The following is a 20,323-nucleotide window of genomic DNA, read 5'->3' on the forward strand; positions in this document are numbered from 1 at the left end:
TATATACAAGTGTGTGTGTGTGTGTGTGTTTGTCTGCGTGTGTCTGTGCGTGTGTTTTCCTGTGTTTGTGTGCGTGTGCACACTTTATGTGTCTGTGTGTTTGTCTGCCCGTGTGCGTGCGTGTGTGTCTGTAATTGTGTGTATGCGCGTGTATTTGTGTGTGTGTCTCTGTTCGGGTGTGCGTGCGTGCGTGTGTGTTTATCTGTGTGTGTGCTTGCCAGTGTCAGTGTGCATGGATGTGCGTGTGTGTGCTGGCCTGTGTCTGTGTGTGACTGTGTGCGTATGTGTGCGTGTGTGCGTTTGTGCATGTCTGTGTGTGCATCTGTGTGTTTGTCTGTGTGTGTGTACGTTTGTGAACGTGTTGTGTGTTTGCCTGTGTCTGTGTATGTGTTTGCCTGTGTCTTTGTGTGTGCGTATATGTCTGTGTATATGTGTGTTTGCCTGTGTCTGTGTGTGTTTGTATGCACGTGTGTATGTTTGTCTATGTGTGTGTGTTTGCCTGTGTCTGTGTGTATGTATATGTATGTGTGTTTGTGTGTGCATTTGCCTGTGTGTGTGTGTTTGCCTGCGTCTGTGTGTGTGCGTGTATGTTTGTGTATGGGTGTGTTTGCCTGTGTCTGTGTGCGTGTTTGTATGCACGTGTGTATGTTTGTATGTTTGTCTATGTGCGTTTGTGTTTGCCTGTGTCTGTGTGTATGTATGTGTGTGTGTGTGTGCGTGTATGTGTGTGTGTGTGTATTTGCCTGTTTGTGTGTATTTGCCTGTGTGTGTGTTAGTGTGCGTGTGTATTTGCCTGTGTCTGTGCATGTGCGTGTATGTGTGTGTGTGTGTGTGTGTTTGCCTGTGTCTGTGTGCGTGCGTGTATGTTTGTGTATGGGTGTGTTTGCCTGTGTCTGTGTGCATGTTTGTGTGCACGCGTGTGTGTTTGTATGTTTGTGTATGTGCGGATGTGTTTGCCTCCGTCTGTGTGTATGTATGTGTATGTGTGTTTGTGTGTGTATTTGCCTGTGTGTGTGTTTGTGTGCGTGTGTGTTTGCCTGTGTCTGCGTGTGTGTGTGTGTGTGTGTGTGTGTGTGCGTGTATGTGTGTGTGTGTGTGTGTGTGTGTGTGTGTGTGTGTGCGCATGCATGTGTGCATGTGCTGGCCTCCCCATGCCACTGCACAAGAAGCAAATTTGTTTGGAAAAGGCTTGAAATACAGTAACTCTCTCACATTTGAGTTGAATTGGCTTCATTGTCACTTGCACTGTAATGGGGGCAGTGGAACGTTTGCAGTCTCCTTGCTAATGGTGCCGTATTAGGTACAAGATTCCATCGTACAGATTCTTAAGTGTTTGATACAAAGTTGAAGCAATCACAAATGAAAATCCAGCAGCAGACTAAAGAGGTGAAAATGATTAATTCAAATTACAGTTCCTTACACCCCAGTCTTTGACAGCAACGGTTCTGCAAGCCACATCGGGACCAGTCTCCAGCCTGCACCAGGCCCAGTCTCCAGCCTGCACAGTGCTCAGGCTCCAGACCGCACCAGGCCCAGTCTCCAGGCCGAACTGGGCTCAGTCTGCAGTCTGCACGTGTCTCAGTCTCCAGGCCGCACTGAGCCCAGCCTCCAGGCCAGACCAGGCTAAGGATCCAGGCCACACAAGGCTCAGTCTCCAGCCTGCACCAGGCCCTGTCTGCAGGCCGAACTGGGCTCAGTCTCCTGTCTGCACGGGACTCAGGCTCCTGTCGGCACAAGAACCAGTCTCCAGGCCGAACTGGGCTCAGTCTCCAGACCGCATTGGGCCCTGTCTCCACCCGACACCAGACCCAGTCTCTAGACTGCACCATGCCCAGTCTCCAGACCGCACATGACCCGGTCTCCAGGCTGCACAGGGCCTAATATCCAGACAACACCGGGCTCAGCCACCAGACCGCACCATGCCAAGTCACCCGTCCGCACCAGGCCAAGTCACCAGACCACACCTGGCCCAGTCACCAGACTGCACGGGGCCCAAGCTCTAGACCACACCAGGCCCAGTCTCCAGGCCATACTGGGCCCCAACTCCAGACTACACCTGGCTCAATCTCCAGAACGCACCAGGCCCCACCTCCAGACGGCACGATGCCCAGTCTCCAGACCGCATTGGGCCTAGTCTCTAGGCAGCACTGGTCTAAGTCTCCAGACTGCACCCGGCTCAGTCATCAGACTGCAACGGACCCAGTCTCCAGAACCACACTGGGCACAGTCACCAGACTGCACTGGGCACAGTCTACAGACCACACTAGGCCAAGTCTCCAGACTACACTGGTTCCAGTTTCCAGACCGCAATGATCCCATTCTCCAGGCCACACTCGGCCTAGTCTCCAAACCGCAGTGGGCTACGTCTCCAGATCGCACCAAGCCCATTATACAGACCACAACGGGCCCACTCTCCAGACTGAAGCAGGCCCAGTCTCCAGACTGAACCGAGCCCTGTCTCCAGACAACACCAGGCCCAGTCTCCAGACTCCATCGGGCCTAGTCTCCAGAACACACTGGACCCAGTCTCCAGAACGCACCTGGCCCTGACTCCATGCTGCCCCAGGTCCAGTCTCCAGACCACAGGGCCCAGTCTCCAGACCACAGGGCTTAGTCTCCAGACTGCATCAGGCCCAGTCAGCATACCGCTTCAAGTCCAGTCTCCAGACCACACAGGGCGCAGGCTCGAGACCACACCGGACTCAGACTCCAGACCGCATCGGGCACAGTAACCAGATCACACCGGACCCAGTCTCCACACTGCACCGGGCCCAGCTTCCAGACTGCACTGAGCCCAGTCTCCAGATTGCACTGGGCCCAGTCTCCAGTCTGCCCTGCACAGAGTCACCAGGCCGCACAGGGTCCATTCACCTGACCGCCCTGGGCACAGTCTCGAGACCACACCGAACTCAGACTTCAGACCACACTGGGCCCTGTCACCAAGCCGCACTGAGCCCAGTCTACAGCCCGCACTGTGCCCAGTCTTCAGACTGCACTCGGCCAAGTCTCCACACTATACTGGTCCCAGTTTCCAGACCATAATGATCCCATTCTCCAGACCACAACGGGCCCAGTCTCCAGACCGCATTGGACTATGTCTCCAGGTCGTACCAGGCCCATTCTACGGACCACGACGGGCCCACTCTCCAGACTGAAGCAGGACCAGTCTCCAGACTTAACCGAGCCCTGTCTCCAGGCCACACTGGCCCAGTATCCAGACTCCATCGGGCCTAGTCTCCAGAAGACACTGGACCCAATCTCCAGACCCCACCTGGCTTTGACTCCAGGCTGCCCCAGGCCCAGTCTACAGACCACAGGGCCCAGTCTCCAGACCACAGGGCTTAGTCTCCAGACTGCATCAGGCCCTGTCACCAGACTGCACCAAGCCCAGTTTTCAGGACACACTGGGCCCAGTCTCCAGTCCGCATTGCACAGAATCACCAGGCCGCACAGGGTCCATTCACCTGACCGCACTGGGCACAGTCTCGAGACCACGCAGGACTCAGACTTCAGACCATATTGGCCCAGTATCCAGACAGCACCGGGTCCAGTTTCCAGACCGCACTGAACCCAATATCTGGTGCACAGTGGACCCCACTCTCTAGGGTCGCACATGGTCCAGTATCCAGGGTGAACTGGTCCCCTGTCTTGACCACACTGGACCCTGTCTCCACACAGCACCATGCCCAGTCTCCAGACCGCACCAGGCCAAGTCTCCAGTCTGCACTGGGCCTAATCACCAGACTGCACCAGGCCCTGTCTCCAGACAACACCATGCACAGTCGCCAGCCCGCAGCTGACCAAGTCTCCAGACTGAATTGAGCCTAATCACTAGACATCACCGGGCCCCAACTCCAGACCGCACCATGCCCAGTCTCCCGACCGCAACAGGCCAAGTCTAGAGACTGCACTGGGCCTAGTTACCCGACTGTACCGGGCCCACTCTCCAGATCGCACAAGCTGCAAAGGGCCAAGTCTCCAGGCCACATTGGGCCTTGTCTCCAGACCACACCAGGCCCAGTCTCCAGACTGCACCAGGCCCAGTCTCCAAGCTGCAAAGGGCCAAGTCTCGAGTCCACACTGTGCCCTGTCTTCAGACCACACCAGGCCCAGTCTCCAGACCGCACAGGCCCAGTATCCAGGCCGCAAAGGACCAAGTCTCCAGGCCACACTGGGCCCTGTCTCCAGACCACACCAGGCCCTATCTCTAGACTGCACCAGGCCCAGTCTCCAGGCCGTAAAGGGCCAAGTCTCCAGTCCACACTGTGCCCTGTCTTCAGACCACACCAGGCCCAGTCTCCAGACTGCACAGGCCCAGTCTCCAGGCCGTAAAGTGCCAAGTCTCCAGGCCACACTGGGCCCTGTCTCCAGACCACACCAGGCCCAGTCTCCAGACCACACCAGGCCCAGTCTCCAGACTGCACCAGGCCCAGTCTCCAAGCTGCAAAGGGCCAAGTCTCGAGTCCACACTGTGCCCTGTCTTCAGACCACACCAGGCCCAGTCTCCAGACCGCACAGGCCCAGTATCCAGGCCGCAAAGGACCAAGTCTCCAGGCCACACTGGGCCCTGTCTCCAGACCACACCAGGCCCAGTCTCCAGATTGCACAGGCCCAGTCTCCAGGCCGTAAAGGGCCAAGTCTCCAGACCACACCAGGCTGTCTCTAGACTGCACCAGGCCCAGTCTCCAGACCGCACAGGCCAAGTCTCCAGGCCACACTGGGCCCTGTCTCCAGACCACACCAGGCCGTGTCTCTAGACTGCACCAGGCCCAGTCTCCAGGCCACAAAGGGCCAAGTCTCCAGGCCACACTAGGGCCTGTCTCCAGACCACACCATGCCCTGTCTCTAGAATGCACCAGGCCCAGTCTCCAGATCACATTGGGCCCAATCTCCAGACCGCACTGGGCCAAGTCTCCAGACTGCACTGAGCCTAATCACCAGACTGCACCGGGTCCCGTCTCTAGACCGCACAATGCGCAGTCTCCAGACAGCACCAGGCCAAGTCTACAAACTACACTGGGCCTAGTCATCAGACCGCAAAGGGCCAAGTCTCCAGGCGACACTGGGCTCTGTCTCCAGACCACACCAGGCCCAGTCTCCAGACCACACCAGGCCCAGTCTCCAGGCCGCACCTGGCCCAGTCTCCAGACTGTAGCAAGCCCAGGCTCCAGACCACTTTGAGCCCAAGCTCCAGACCGCACTGGGCCAAGTCTACAGGCCACACTGTGCTCTGTGTCCAAACCACACCAGGCCAGGTCTCCAGACCGTACTAGGCCCAGTTTCCAGACTGCACCGGATCCAGTGTCCAGACCACACTGGGCCCAGTCACCAGGCCGCACTGGGACCAGTCTACTGCTTGCACCGGGTCAGTATCCAGACTGCACTGGGACCACTCCAGACCACACGGGGCCCAGTCTCCAAAATACTCTGGTGCCAGTTTCCCGATCGCAATGATCCATTCTCCAGACCGCACCGCGCCCAGTCTCCAGACTGCACTGGGCTAAATCTCCTGACCGCACCAGGCCCAGTCTCCAGACCGTTCTTGGTACAGTCTCCAGAATGCACTAGTCCCAGTTTCCAGACCGCACAGCGCCCAGTTTCTAAGCTGCCCCCGGCCCATTCTACAGACCACACCGGGCCCAGACTCCAGACTGAAATGGGCACTGTCTCCAGAACGCACTGGACACAGCCTCCAGACCGCACCAGGCCCTGACTCTAGACTGCCCCAGGCCAAGTCTCCAGACTACAGGGCCCAGTCTCCAGACTGCATCGGACCCAGTCTCCAGACTGCACCAGGCCCAGTCAACATATGGCGCCAGTCCCAGTCTCCATTCCATACCATACAGTCCCCAGACTACACTGGTCCAGTCCCCACTCCACACCACACAGTCTCCAGACCATGCCGAGCCCAGTCTCCAGACTGCAACAGGCTCAGTCTCCAGTCTTTGCTCCACTTGTTTATCATGTTTGAGAATCACTTGGGAGAAAGTGAGGTCTGCAGATGCTCGAGGCCAGAGTTGAGAGTGTGGTGCTGCAAAAGCCCAGCAGGTCAGACTGCATCCGAGGAACAGGAAAATCCACGTTTCGGGCATAAGCCCTTCATTACGAATCAACATCCGTTACCTCATTCTGTTTCTGTTTAAGTGTCTCGATCGGGAGGATGGTTTCCTTCTGTTCCTGTGTTAGTGAGTTGAGGGGCTGAATGGCCTTCTCTTGTTCCTGCAAAAGTGACTTAATGGGCTTAATGGCCTCCTCCCGTCTCTGTGTAAGTGAGTCAAGGGGCTGAATGGCCTCTTCATGTTCCTGCATAATTGACTTGAGAAGCTGAATGGCCTCTTCCTGTTCCTGTGTAAGTGACTCAACGGGCTGAATGGCCTCCTCATATCTCTGTGTAAATGACTTGAGAGGATGAATGGTTTCTTCCTCGTATGATTGGAGAGGGCAAAGGGCTTGATTGGGTAAAAGTGGTTCCTGTTTAACAGCTTGATGTGCTGACTCGTGTGATGAACCTATAGCTTTAAGAGGTTATTTTGTTAAAATTTCTATTTAGAGACGATGAGCTGGTTAGTTAAGACCACTTGAGTAAACAGCTTAGAAGTTCTTGGGTTAATTTTAATGCATCCTGAATGGGTGTGGTCAACTCTCACAGGTTAGGATCTCTGGGTTTTGGTTTCTCAGTAACATCAGAAACTATTAGGATCTCAACAGCTTTGGAAACTTCAGTGTAAGTTTCCTATCTGCTACTCTCTCTGAATTGTCTCTAGATGGATCTTTACCTCCTGCACTGGGTCACTGTATGTGAGAATCTGCTTCTGAAGTTGCCTTTTTGCCAAGAGGTTGTGTTTATGGGATCTTACTCTATTGGTACAGTTAGTTAGCAAAATGTACTATATATATTATTCTGTTAAGTTTTCCAATAGTTTTGTTGTTGTGCATTCTTCTTTCTTTTATTGTGTTTTAATGACAGTGTTTAAATAGACTGTTTTGGATAACATCGAGTAGTTTGACTGGACACATTTCACACAGTTACATCACATTTGCCTTTCGAATTAGAAAATAGTTGGATCTAGGCTACTGCATTAAAATATTTTAAGGGGCTGTGGTCTGTCTGTAACACTGCATTCCTTCTCTTCATGTGTGATAAGCTGCAGGGATTGAATGGGCTATCCCTCTTCCGATGCAGTAGTATTGATGGGTTGAATGGCTTTTTCATATTCCTGTGAAGTGAGCTTGAGGTATTGAATGAGCTCCTCCTTTCACTGTAGAAATGTGCCGTGTGCAGCCGTACTGTTACATGAATGTGACCGAAACCCTAACAGCACAGGCCTGACTGCTGTTCAGGTTTTGCTGCACATGGACAGACAGACTGGTTCAGGACCTGAGGGCTGACACATTGTTCTGAACATTGTGTGATCTTCAGTGACCATTCCCACTTCTGACCTGATGGGGGAAAGACATTGATGGAGCAGCTGAAGATGTTTGTGCCAAGGGAGCTTCGCTGCGGATCTCCTGAACAGATGTCCTGGGACTGTGAGGATTATCGGCCACAGACCACAAACATCTTGCTCTGTGTTTCAAATCACTCGAACCAAAGGGCGGTTTACACTGATTTCCAATCAGTACAATTTTGTTCAGGTTCTTTGATTGTATCCTTGGTTAAATACTGCTTTGATATCAGGGCCAGTCACTGTATCCTGACCCATTGTGTTCACCTCGTTTCCTCATAAGAGGAGGTCATGGTTTCGGAGAAGGGAGTGTTTGCCTGAAACAACGGGTCGTGAATGTCAGCGATTCCGTATTCCACAGAGTTTCAGAGCTAGGTTACATGATTAGAGGATTACAGGCTTGCTAGGAATGGGCTCAGAAATAGACTGAGGAGAGCCAGAAGGGAGCACGAAAAAGGATTGGCAGGAAGGATTAGGGAGGACCCAAAGGCGTTTTACTCATACGTGAGGAATAAGAGAGTGATAAGGGCGAAGGTAGGGCCGATCATGGATAGCGTAGGGAACATGTGCATGGAGTCTGAGCCGATAGGGGAAGCCCTAAATGCGTTTTTTGCTTTGGTTTTCACCAAGGAAAGGGAACTTGTTGTGAATGCGAACTTTGAGGAACTGGGATACAGGCTTGATCTGATTAAGATTGATGAAGTTGATGTGTTGGAAGTTTTGGCAAACATTAAGATTGATTCGTCCTGGGGCCATACCAGATTTATCCTAGGCTGCTCCGGGAAGTGAGAAAGGAGGTTGCTAAGCCACTGGCGAAGGTCTTTGCCTCCTCAGTCTCCATGGCAGTCGTACCAGGGGATTGGAAGGAGGCGAAAGTTGTTCCTCTTTTCAAGAGGGTAATAGGTCACAGCACATGTTTTTCTTCTTCTCCTGAATGAATGCGAAGTGATGCATTTTGGAAGGTCGAACTTGAATGCTGATTGTCGAATTAAAGACAGGATTCTTGGCAGTGTGGATGAACAGAGGGATTTTTGTGTTCAAGTACATAGATCCTTGAAAGTTGTGACTCCCGTGGATAGAGTTGTTAAGAAAGCAGATGGTGTTTTGGCTTTCATTAAAAGGGGGAATTGAGTTTAAGACCCGCGAAGTGTTGCTACAGCTCTACAGGTTGCTGGTGAGACTACACTTGGAAGATTGTGTTGAGGTCTGGTCGCCCTACTATACGAAAGACACAGAGTCTTTGGAGAGGTGCAAAGAAGGTTTACCAGGATGCTGATTGGACTGGAGGGTTTGCCTTATGAAAAGAGGTTGACTAAGCTCGGACTTTTCGCTCTGGAGAGAAGGAGGAAGAGAGATGACCTGACAGACAGAGATCTTTCCACAGGGCAGGATTAACTGGTACGAGGGGTCATAGTCATAAGATATTTGGAGAAAGGTAAAGTGGAGACCTCTGAGGAAGGTTCTTTACGTAGAGCATTCTGAATGCATGGAATGCATTGCCAGCGGTGGTGGTAGGAGCAGAGTCTTTAGGGACATTTAAGCGACTGCTGGATATGCACATTGATGACAGTGAATTGAGGGGTGCGTAGGTTAAGTTATTTTATTTTACATGAGTATTAACTCTCGGCATAACGTCGTGAGTCAAAGGGCCTATTCTGTGCTGCACTTTTCTATGTGCTATGTTGTAGATCACTGAAAATATTTAAAAAGGAGGTAGATGGATTTTGATCTGTCAGAAAGGTGAGGGTGATGAACTACTGGGCATGAAAGAGAATTTGGGACCAAGACCAGATCAGACATGATCTTAGTGAAGGGAAAATCAGGCGTATGGCGGGGAGCGTGTTTGCGAGGGGGGTGGTGAGGGGTGAACGATCTGTTCCTGTATCTGATGTTCTGACATTCTGTTATTGGAAAGTTAATGGATATTATTTTCCTGGAAGGTCTGTTATTGAATGTTGCAGTCAGGGAGGCCAGAGAATTTTGTGAGCCATCTCTGGGTGAGGTCTGGGGGCTGTATTCACAGTGAATCTTGTCTACAACATGACCAACAAAAGAAGCACAAGTTGCGGAGAGGGGAAGCTCTATAAAGAGAGATGAGGGGCCTCTTTCATAACCAGCCTGGGCTTTCCAATTTCGTTTCCCAAATCACCTCAAAGCGTGTGGGACAGTCTTGAAGGGCTGAATGGTCTCCTACGTTTCTGTGCAACAGGTTATAGGAGTAAGTAGCCTCCAACTGCTCCTGTCTATCAGGTTTGAGGAGTTGAATGGAATACAGAAACATGGGACTGAGGAGTAAGGGTGGGATATTAGATACTTTGAACCTTCTTCACCAGAAACTAAGATTGTGGCTGATCACGTTATGTTGTCAGCCCCAGTTTACTGTTTGTATCCCATTATCCGTGACTCACTTCTCTGTCAAATATTTAACTAACACAGCTTTGTTCAGCAAAACTCCCTAGGATCTTACCATTAAGTGTACAAGTCCTGCCGCAATTTGCTTTCCCAAAATGCAGCAGCTCACATTTATGTAAATTAAACTCTATCTGCCACTTCTCAGCCCATTGGCCGATCAGATCAATATCCAGTTGCAATCTGAGGTAACCTTCTTCGCTGTCCACTCCACATCCAATTTTGGTGTAATCTGCAAACGTACTTACAATACCTCCTACGTTCATATCCAAACCATTGATATAAATGACGAAACATAGCAGACCCAGCACCCATCCTTGTGGCACTCCAGTGTTCATAGGTCTCCAGTCTGAAAAACAACCCTCCATCACCACCCTCTGTCTTCTACCTTCGAGCCAGTTCTGTAACTCCCCGTATTCCATGAGAATTAATCTTGCTAACCACTCTCCCATGGGGAACCTTTTCGAACGCCTTAGTGAAGTCCATACAGTTCACGTCCATTTCTCGGCACTCATCAATCCTCTTTGTTACTTCTTCAAAAAACGCAAATAAATTCTAGAAAAATGATTTCCCACGCACAAAGCCATGTTAGCTATCCTTAATCAGTCCTTGCCTTTCCAAATACATATACATCCTATCCCTCAGCATTCCCTCCAAAAACTTGCCCACCACTGACTTCAGGCTCACCAGTCTCTCGTTCCCTGGCTTGTCACCTTTTTTTATATAATGGTACTCTTCTGGAATACTGTGTCCAATTCTGCTTACCTTGTTATAGGAAGGATGCTGTTGAGGTGTAGAGTGTTTACAAGAGATTTACCAGGATGTTGTCAGAAACAGAGGGGCTGAGTTATAAATGTAGACTGGTTAGGCTGGGACTGTTTCACTGGACAGAAGAAACTTGAGGGGTTATACAGGCTTATAAAATCATGAGAGGCCTAGATAAGGTGATTGGTTGTTCTCGTTTAACTACGATTGGATATTCAAGACTAGGGGGATATTTTAAGATGAGAGGAGAAATGTTTTAAAAAGACGTGAAATGCAACTTTTTTTTTACACAGAATGTTTGTGCGTGGAATGAACTTCCAGAGGAAGTGGTGGATAGCAGATGCAGTTACAAAGTTTAAAATACATTTAGATCAGTACATCAGTTTGGATAGTGCTGTGAGCTGTTCCCTCCCCCCACCCTTCAATGAATCCCTTTTGGATTTCACCCTCTGCCAATGCCTATGCAGTGGTGTGGGAAGGCCAGCAGAGGGTGATATTGCATCAGTTTAAACAACACAGACTGTCGGAACTACCCAACACAGAGTGTCGGAACTACCCAACACAGACACACAAGTACACTAATGATACGCAGATAAAGGGAGCCTATCAGGTTTCCTCTTCTTCTGTGCTTCATCAACACCTCATTCGCTCTGTCTGGAGTGTGTTAGGCTTTTTGTTCCTCCATTGACAGCATGCCATTATTTGACTCCCTCTGTGATACTAACTTGCTCACACAAGGGAGTGTGGCATGATTTCAGTTGTTCCGTGGGCCTGTGACTCTGTGACAATCTCAACGTGTGTACAAAGTTAACAATCAGACAACACAAGAGTTTTAAATTTGTACATGCCATTCCAACCCGGCCAGCTCCAAATCAATGCTTATAGATGGCACCAAACCTGAAAGCATTATAACGTTTCTGGAGGATGGTGTGGAACGCCAACAGGCCAGTAACACATTGGTGTAGTGTTCAGGTTTATGGGAGATGGGAATCAATGCAGAGCAGTGTGAGATGATATACTTTGGAAGGAAGGACATTAGAAGCCAATATAAAACAGGCTGTACTGTTATAAAGGGGGTGCAGGAACAGAGGGTCCTGGGTGTATATGATTGTTGAAGATGTCAGGACTAGTGGGGAGAGCAATAACTATCACAGATTAGCTTCAGTATCTGAGCTGTTTTCAGGCGGAGGTGTAGGAGGGAGTCTCTGTGCTCCCTTCCCGGGAGGTGGTGGTGACGATGTGTTGTGAGCCCACCCTCCTGCCCGCCAAGACTAGGGGGATTCCATTTGTACTAGCTCAGCACAAAAGGGAGATGGCATCAGGTCCACAGTTTCTACGTTGTGCCAGTGGGTTTAAAGTGAAAATTGCCCTTCACTGAACATTGCTCCTTACTCAGTCGGTGGGACGTGGATGTTTCAGAATCTCCACACGAGGTCTCCCGGTCCTCTCCGGCTCGTACCAGGGTCCTCCCACATGGCGGGGGGAGGAGGGGGAGGGAACAGATATCGGGCACTCCACCACCCGGCTTGTCCCTTTCTGACCTATTCCAGGCTGTTTCTCCTGGAATGGGAGAAAGAGATGGAGGGTGGGAGTGGGTGGCCCTCCTGTTAGTGCTTGTGTAGGTGGGGGTAGGGAGAGATATGGTGAGGGGTCCAGGGAGAGTCAGTCCACAGTGATATATCCATACAGTGTTATTAGTGTGGGGGGTGGGGTAAAGTGGAGAGAAGAGAGAGAGAGAAATGAGGAGAGAGAGAGAAAGGGGGAGAGAGAGAACGGGGGAGAGAGAGGGGGAGAGAGGGGTGGAGATAGAGGGAGAGAGGGGAGAGAGAGGGAGAGAGAAGGAGAGAGAGACAAGGAGGGAGAGAAAAAGGGAGAGAGGGGGAGATAGAGAGGGGGGAGAAATAGAGGGGAGAGAAGAGAGAGAGAGAGAAGGCACTGCATTGAGCGTCGTGGACCATGAGCCTTGTTCGGGGGTTGGTGCTATAACAGATATACAGTGAGTGTTAGGGAACAGAGGAAGCTGAGTGGCCCTTATCCTGACTGAGGGGGGAAGGTTATTGATACTTGTCCTGCATTACTGGTCATTTCTTCAGATTGCAGATACTGCACTGAGGTAGGTGGTGCGCTCAAACCATGCTTGTTGGGTCTGGTGGTGTGGCCCCCTATGGGAAGAGAATGGTCCCCCTCTGTACTAGGCCATCCACCAGGACCTCCATGCCGGTGTCGACAAACCGTGGTGTAATTGTCCCTTATCTGCCATGGTCGGGGTAAACTGTGCAGGGCAGCTCCAAACAGATAAAGCTCAAACATTTGTCCATTGGATTGTTAAAGATGGCATCAGTACCAGGGATCACGGAATACACCACCGGGCGGTGGTGTGTACCTCCAGCCATGATGGGTGGGAGAATCGGGCTGGTATTGAATGAGAGGGACACCATGGGGTGAGGTGAGTAGTTAATTAGGTGAGTTCGATAAGATAGCACCAGGAAACTAGCTCAGCCTCGTGCAGACAATCCCTCTGTCAAACGCAATGAAGACAGGCTCATGTTACAGGATGCTATCGATGTGTTTACATTTCAGCATTAGAAAACTGGGAACACATCCTTCCATGACACTGTCTCTCAGTCTCCCCCTCTCTGTCGATACCCCAAACCCCTCCCATGTGGTAATATTTAAACTGATTCACTCACCATCTTTCTCTGGCAGTGATGTTCACACACACAGCATCCCCTTGTCATGCTACATTGGAGATATGGAGATGTAAATGGATGGGAGCTGCACATCCTGTCACTTCCAGCATGGGCTGCAAGTTTCCCCGCACTGTGCAAGAATCTAACACAGTGTTACTGTGCAATGCACTGGGGTGGTGGACACAGACCTACATGCTGGGAGGGTAACTGCTCCTGGTTTACAGATGAATTCACGGGTGATCACTGCACAGGCCGCTGTGCTGGTCAGACTATCTGGCTGAGGTTTATAGATAATGCAATGATGTGGTCTGTGCAGCTCCCCTGCTGGATGGATATTTGTTTCAAGTTCACACATTAGTGCCGTGTTGTGGTCTGCACAGCTCCCCGTGCTGGACAGATATCGAGTCCGGGTTTATAGATCAATGCACTGCTGTGGACTGCACAGCTCACCGCGTTGGATAGATATATGGTCTGGGTTTATAGATCAATGCCCTGATCTGATCTGTGCAGTGTTCTACTCTGGCCAGATTGTTGGATTGTATTGACCAGTGCAATGGATGAATCCGCACAGATTGCTGGATTGCACTGAGCAGTACATTGGCCTGGTCTACACAATGTTCCACGGTGAACAGATATCTCCCCTGGGTTGATGGTGTCTGGGCTGGTTCTGGGAGGTGGATTGAGAATGTGGTATATCTAACCCTTTCAGCTGATCTGGCAATGCCTTTAGTTCCCATTCCTGTGATTGGACCCTCCGTCTCTCACCCCATTAATCCTGTCCCAGACATTCTATAACTGACATTCCCCAGAACGTCCTTTTCCCAGACATTCTATAACTGACATTCCCCGGAACGTCCTGTCCCCGACATTCTATAACTGACATTCCCCGGAACGTCCTGTCCCTGACATTCTATAACTGACGTTCCCCGGAACATTCTAACCCCGACATTCTGTAACTGACATTCTCCGGAACGTCCTGTCCCTGACATTCTATAACTGCCATTCCCCGGAACGTCCTGTCCCTGACATTCTATATCTGACATTCCCCGGAACGTCCTGTCCCTGACAATCTATAACTGACATTCCCCGGAACGTTCTATCCCCAACATTCTATAAATGACATTCCCGGAACGTTCTGTCCCCGACATTTTATAAGTGACATTCCCAGGAACGTTCTGTCCCCAACATTCTATAACTGCCATTCCCCGGAACGTCCTGTCCCTGACATTCTATAACTGCCATTCCCTGGAAGGGGTTCTATCCCCAACATTCTATAACTACCATTCCCCGGAACGTTCTGTCCCCGAAATTCTATAACTGCCATTCCCCAGAACGTCCTGTCCCTGACATTCTATTACTGTCATTCCCCAGAACGTCCTGTCCCAAACATTCTATAACTGCCATTCCCCGGAACGTCCTGTCCCTGACATTCTATTAGTGACATTTCCCGGAACTTCCTGTCCCAGACATTCTATAACTGACATTCCCTGGAACGTTCTGTCCCTGACATTGTTTGTGAACGGCCAGACGTCAGTGAATTGAACAAACGATAAGATCCCGAGGGAAGAGATCCCGTTCCAGGGAGAAGGAGACACTGTTCCGAAGGCCCCTCAGGCAGTTAATGGGGTGAATACGTTTTCCCTGCGTTTACATTTCTTAACGACACAAGATTGACCACAAGTTAGATCAAAATACAGCATTTCCCAAACTCCGTTTGTCTTCAGGAAACTGGGAGAGAATCCTTCAGGACAGCAACGTTCCCAACCTCCGTATTAAGAACTGGGAAGGAGTGACCTGTGCCTGCTCGAGTGATCGAGTGTGTGGGAACGTTCTAGAAACCATCTGTCCTTATGGATGTGTCTCTGTGTGTTTGGGGATGGAGGGTTTCTTGTGGTTTATATCACAGTTTTGTCAGTAATTCTGACATTCCCATTTGTTATTCCAGCTCCAATTATTTTAATAAATCCCTGAATACAAGGACACATTTGAAAATCTCACTGGATCCCCAATCAAACGGGTCCCTTTGCCTCCAGGCTGATGGATAATGGATTTGTTTTCCTTCCTCACAGTTAATGTAGTGACCATCTACGTCCTGCTTTATAAAGATTGTGGATTGTCTCCATGTGTCAGACGTTACCTGGGGACCATGGCAGCGGCGGATCTCCTGGTCATTATCGTCGACCTGATACTGAGACACATTCCTATTGTTTATCGGGATCAGTTTTATTTCCTGAGGGACTCCATCCCCGTGTGTAATATCCACGCCGTCCTGCTTTATGCAGCCACTGACTGCTCTGTCTGGTTCACCGTCACTTTCACCTTTGATCGGTTTGTGGCCATTTGTTGCCAGAACCTGAAAAGTAAATATTGCAGTGAGAAAACGGCGGCTGTGGTTCTGGGAGCAGTGACTGTGCTGAGCTGTTTAAAGAACATTTCCTGCTATTTTATGCTCACGTCTCGGTATCGGATGTGGAACGCCCCCTGGTTTTGTGATATAACACATGCTGGTCTATTCTCCAGTGTTTGGGTCACAATCGAGTTCCTCCACCACATTCTAACCCCGTGTGCCCCATTTCTCCTGATTCTGCTGCTCAATGTTCTCACCGTTAGACACATTTTAGTGACCAGCAGAGCCCGCAGGAGACTCCGCGCTCACACCAATGGGGATGCTCAGTCTGACACAGAAATGAGAAACCGAAAAAAATCCATCATTTTACTGTTTGTGATCTCGGCCAATTTCATCCTGTTATGGCCAACGTTAATGCTGTATTGTATATGGAGACGAATGTGGTGGATTGGGTATCGGTCTGTGTTTCTCGATCCCTTTGTGCAGGAATTGGGCTTCATGCTTCAGCTCCTCAGTTGCTGCACAAACACCGCGATTTATGCCGTGACCCAGACCAAGTTCAGGCAGCAGCTGAAGAATGTGCTGAAATATCCCTTCACCCAAATCCATTCATCAATCAAATTCCCTCATTAATCAATCCATCCAGGATTTTCTCATTTTAGTTCAGTGTTTCAGCGATGGAGCAGCCTGTCGCTATGGTAACACACTGAGGGTAGCGCTGGTTTGTCTATACTTATCCCACAGGGGGGTTACAGGGACACATTTCAATGTTTCTCACAACTCAGGGGCCGATGAGAAAAGGCTCCATCCCACTGACTGTATCCATCACTTCCATTTGTAAACAATAAAAATGTTCATTAAAGCGTGCCAAGCAGCAGAGTGACAGATGTTGTTGTGTGTCTTTGTGTTGGAGAAGCTGAGCTGGAGAGAGACAGACTCAGCCCCAAGTCCTGGTCCTCAGGGAAGGGGAGGACACTGTGCCCTGAGCTCAGGAGCTGGGTTTAACTCCGTCTGTCCTTACTTTCACCTCTGGGTCTCCCACTTCAGCTTGGCTCTCAGCAGAATTCACCTTGCTCCCTTTGTCTCTCTCCCTCCATATATCCTCCCACTCACACACTGCACTGCTATTTCTCTCTCATTTTCCCATTTACACACTCAATTCCACTGTCCTTGCCTTCCCCAATCTCATTCACTCTCTCTCCATCTTGCGATCATAACCTCCCAATGTTACTGTCTTCCTCGAATCCTTCGGTGCTGGGGAAACAGAAGAGGGTTGTCGATCTTCAGGCCGATGTTAAGGAACAGAGAGTGGGACGGCATATCAGGCCATTGCCAGGGCAACAGTATGGAGCTTGGGCCAAACACCATTACTTGGGGACATAGTGAGTGTGAGAACATGAGCCGTTACTCGGGGGTAACAGGTGAAGTGGCACCGTAGGCTGTGGCTGAGCTTGGTACAACAGGATATCACAAACAGAACACATTGTGTGGGACACACTGTCTTTTACTCAGGGAATAGAATGGAGATGGGGTTAAAGGCCATTTAGAGGGGATCAACTGGGCCAGTGTTCACAGGCTGGAGCTCAGTTTAAGGTGTGTGAGGAGTGTGATGGTGGGAGACTGTGTGGGCGTGTGAACGTGATGCTGGGGGAGTGAGAGAGGGTGTGAGCGTGATGGTGGGTGAATGTGTGGAGGAGTGAGTGTGATGCTGGGAGAGTGTGCGAGGGAGTGAGCCTGATGGTGGGGGAATGTGTGTGGAAGAGAGCGTGATAGTGGGAGAGAGTGTGGGGAAGTGAGAGTGACGATGGGGGCGTGTGCAGAGGAGTGAACGGGACAATGTGAGTGTGCGGGCGAATGAGCGTGATGGTGGGGCAGTGCACGGGGTCTGAGAGTCAGGGTGGGGCTGTTGTGGGGGAGTGAGCGATACAGTGGGGGAGAGTGTGCTTGAGTGAGTCTGATGGTGAGCCTTTGTGCAGGATGAGTGAGCATGACAGTGGGGTTATGTGTGGTGGAGAGTGTGTGAAGGTGTGCGAGTATGCAGGGGAGTGAACATGACGGTAGGAGAGTTTGTAGGGGTGAGCGTGACAGTGGGGGCTGTGTGGGGCAGTATGTGTGAGGGTGGTGGAGTGTGTGGTGGTGAGCGTGACGGTGAGGGTGGTGTGTGGCAGCATGCGTGATGGTTTTGGATTGTGTGTGGGTGAGTATGATGGTGAGGTTGGTGTGGGGCAGCGTGTGAGGGTGGTGGAGTGTGTGGGGGTGAGCATGACGGTGGGGGTAGTGTGGAGCAATGTGTGTAAGTGTGGGGCATTGTGTGAGGGTGAGCGTGATGGTGAGGGTGGTGTGGGGCATTGCGTGTGAGGGTGGTGGAGTTGTGGGGGTGAGCGTGACGGTGGTGGTGGTTTGGGGCAATGTGTGTAAGTGTGGGACAGTGTGTGGGGGGAGTGTGATGGTGAGGGTGGTGTGGGGCATTGTGTGTGAGGGTGGTGGAGTGTATGGGCGTGAGCATGACGGTTGGGTGGTATGGGGCAGTGTGTGTCATGGTGGTGGAATGTATGGGTGTGAGGGTAATGGTGGTGCTCGTGGGTGGGGCAGGGTGTGTGAGGGTGGTGGTGTTCGTGGTTGTGAGCGTGACGGTGGGGATGGTGTGGGACAGTATGTGTGATGGTTGTGGAGTGTGTGGGGTGACGTGTGATGGTGGGGGTGGTGTTGGGTAGCATGTGTGATGGTTGTGGATTGTGTGGGGGTGAGTATGACGATGAAGTTGGTGTGTGGCAGTGTGTATGATGGTGGTGGAGTGTGTGGGGGTGAGCATGACGGTGGGGGTGGTGTGGGGCAGTGTGTGTGAGGGTGGTGAAGTGTATGGGGTGAGCGTGATGGTGGGGGTTGTGTGGGGCAGTGTGTGTGAGGGTGTTGGAGTGTGTGGAGGTGAGATTGACGGTGGGTATGGTGTGGGGCAGTGTGTCTGACGGTGGTGGAGTGTGTGGAGGTGTGCGTGACGGTGGGGGTGGTGTGTGGCAGTGTGTGTGAGTGTGGTGGAGCGTGTGGGAGTGAGTGGTACAGTGGGGGTGGTGTGAGGCAGTGTGTGTGATTGTGGTGGAGTGTGTGGGGGTGAGCGTGACAGTGGGGGTGGTGTGGGGCAGTGTGTGTGACGGTGGTGGAGAGTGTGGTGTTGAGCGCGACGGTGGGGGTTGTGTGGAGCATTGTGTGTGAGGGTGGTGGAGTGTATGGTGGTGAGTGTGACGGTGAGGGTAGTGTGGGGCAGTGTGTGCGAGTGTGGTGGAGTGAGTGGGGGTGAGCGTGACGGTGGGAGAGGTGTGGGGCAGTATGTGTGATGGTGGTGAAGTGTGTGGGGATGAGCGTGACGGTGGGGGTGGTGTGGGGCAGTGTGTGTGATGGTGGTTGAGTGTGTGGGTGTGAGCGTGACGGTGAGGGTGGTGTGGGGCAGTGTGTGTGATGGTGGTGGAGAGTGTGGTGTGACCGCGAAGGTGGGCGTCATGTGGGGCAGTGTGTGTGTGTCCGAATGAGAGTGACGGTGGAAGTTGTGAGGGGCATTTTGTGACATAGTGAGTGTGAGGGGGGTCAGAGTGTTGGTGACGAAGTGACGGTGAGGGAGTCAGGGTGACGGTGATAGAGTGAGTGTGAGAGGGCCAGGGTTACTGTGAGTGAGTGAGTGTGAGGGGGTCAAGGTTACCGCGATGGAGTGAGTGTGTGGCGATCAGGGTGACGGACATGGAGTGTGAGTGAGGGGGTCAGGGTGACAGTGATGGAGTGAGTGTGTGGCGATCAGGGTGACGGTGATGGAGTGAGTGCGAGGGGGTCAGGGTGACAGTGATGGAATGAGTGTGATTGAGTGAGTGTGAGGGGGTCAGGATGACGGAGATGGAGGGAGTGTGATTGATTCAGGGTGAGGGCAATGGAGTGAGTGTGCGGTGGTCAGGGAGACAGTGATGGAGCGAGTGGTGGGGATGTAATGAGTCTGGGGGATGAGTGTGACGGTGATGGAGTGAGTATGAGGGGGTCAGGGTAACGGTGATGGAGTGAGTGTGAGTGGGTCATGGTGACGGTGATGAAGTGAGTGTGACGGGGTCAGTGTGACGCAGATGGCGTGAGTGTGAGGGGGCCAGGTTGACTGTGATGGAGCGAGAGTGATTGAGTCAGGGTGAGGGTGATGGAGTGAGTGTGAGGGGGTCAGGGTTACGGTGAAGGAGTGAGTGTGAGGGGGTCAAAGTGACAGAGAAGGAGTGAGTGTGTCGGGGTCAGTGTGACAGTGATGGAATGAGTATGAGAGGGTCAGGCTGACGGTGATGGAGTGAGTGTGAGGGGGTCAGGCTGATGGTGATCGAGTGAGTGTGAGGGAGTCAGGATGACGGAGATGGAGTGAGTGTGAGAGGGTCAGTTTGACAGGGATGGAGTGAGTGTGAGGGGGTCAGGATGACGGTAATGGAGTGAGTGTGAGGGGGTCAGGTTGACTGCGATGGAGTGAGTGTGAGGGGGTCTCGATGACGGTAATGGAGTGAGTGTGAGGGGCTCAGGTTGACCGTGGTGGAGTGAGTGTGAGGGGGTCTGGATGACAGTGATGGAGTGAGTGTGAGGGGGTCAGGCTGACGGTGATGGAGTGAGAGTGAGGAGGTCACGTTGAGGGTGATGGAGTCAGTGTGTGTGGATCA

The sequence above is a fragment of the Chiloscyllium plagiosum genome, unplaced genomic scaffold (assembly GCF_037043375.1).
Source record: "Chiloscyllium plagiosum isolate Xiang-an unplaced genomic scaffold, Cpla_swu_hap1 HiC_scaffold_13, whole genome shotgun sequence".
Classification (NCBI taxonomy): domain Eukaryota; kingdom Metazoa; phylum Chordata; class Chondrichthyes; order Orectolobiformes; family Hemiscylliidae; genus Chiloscyllium; species Chiloscyllium plagiosum.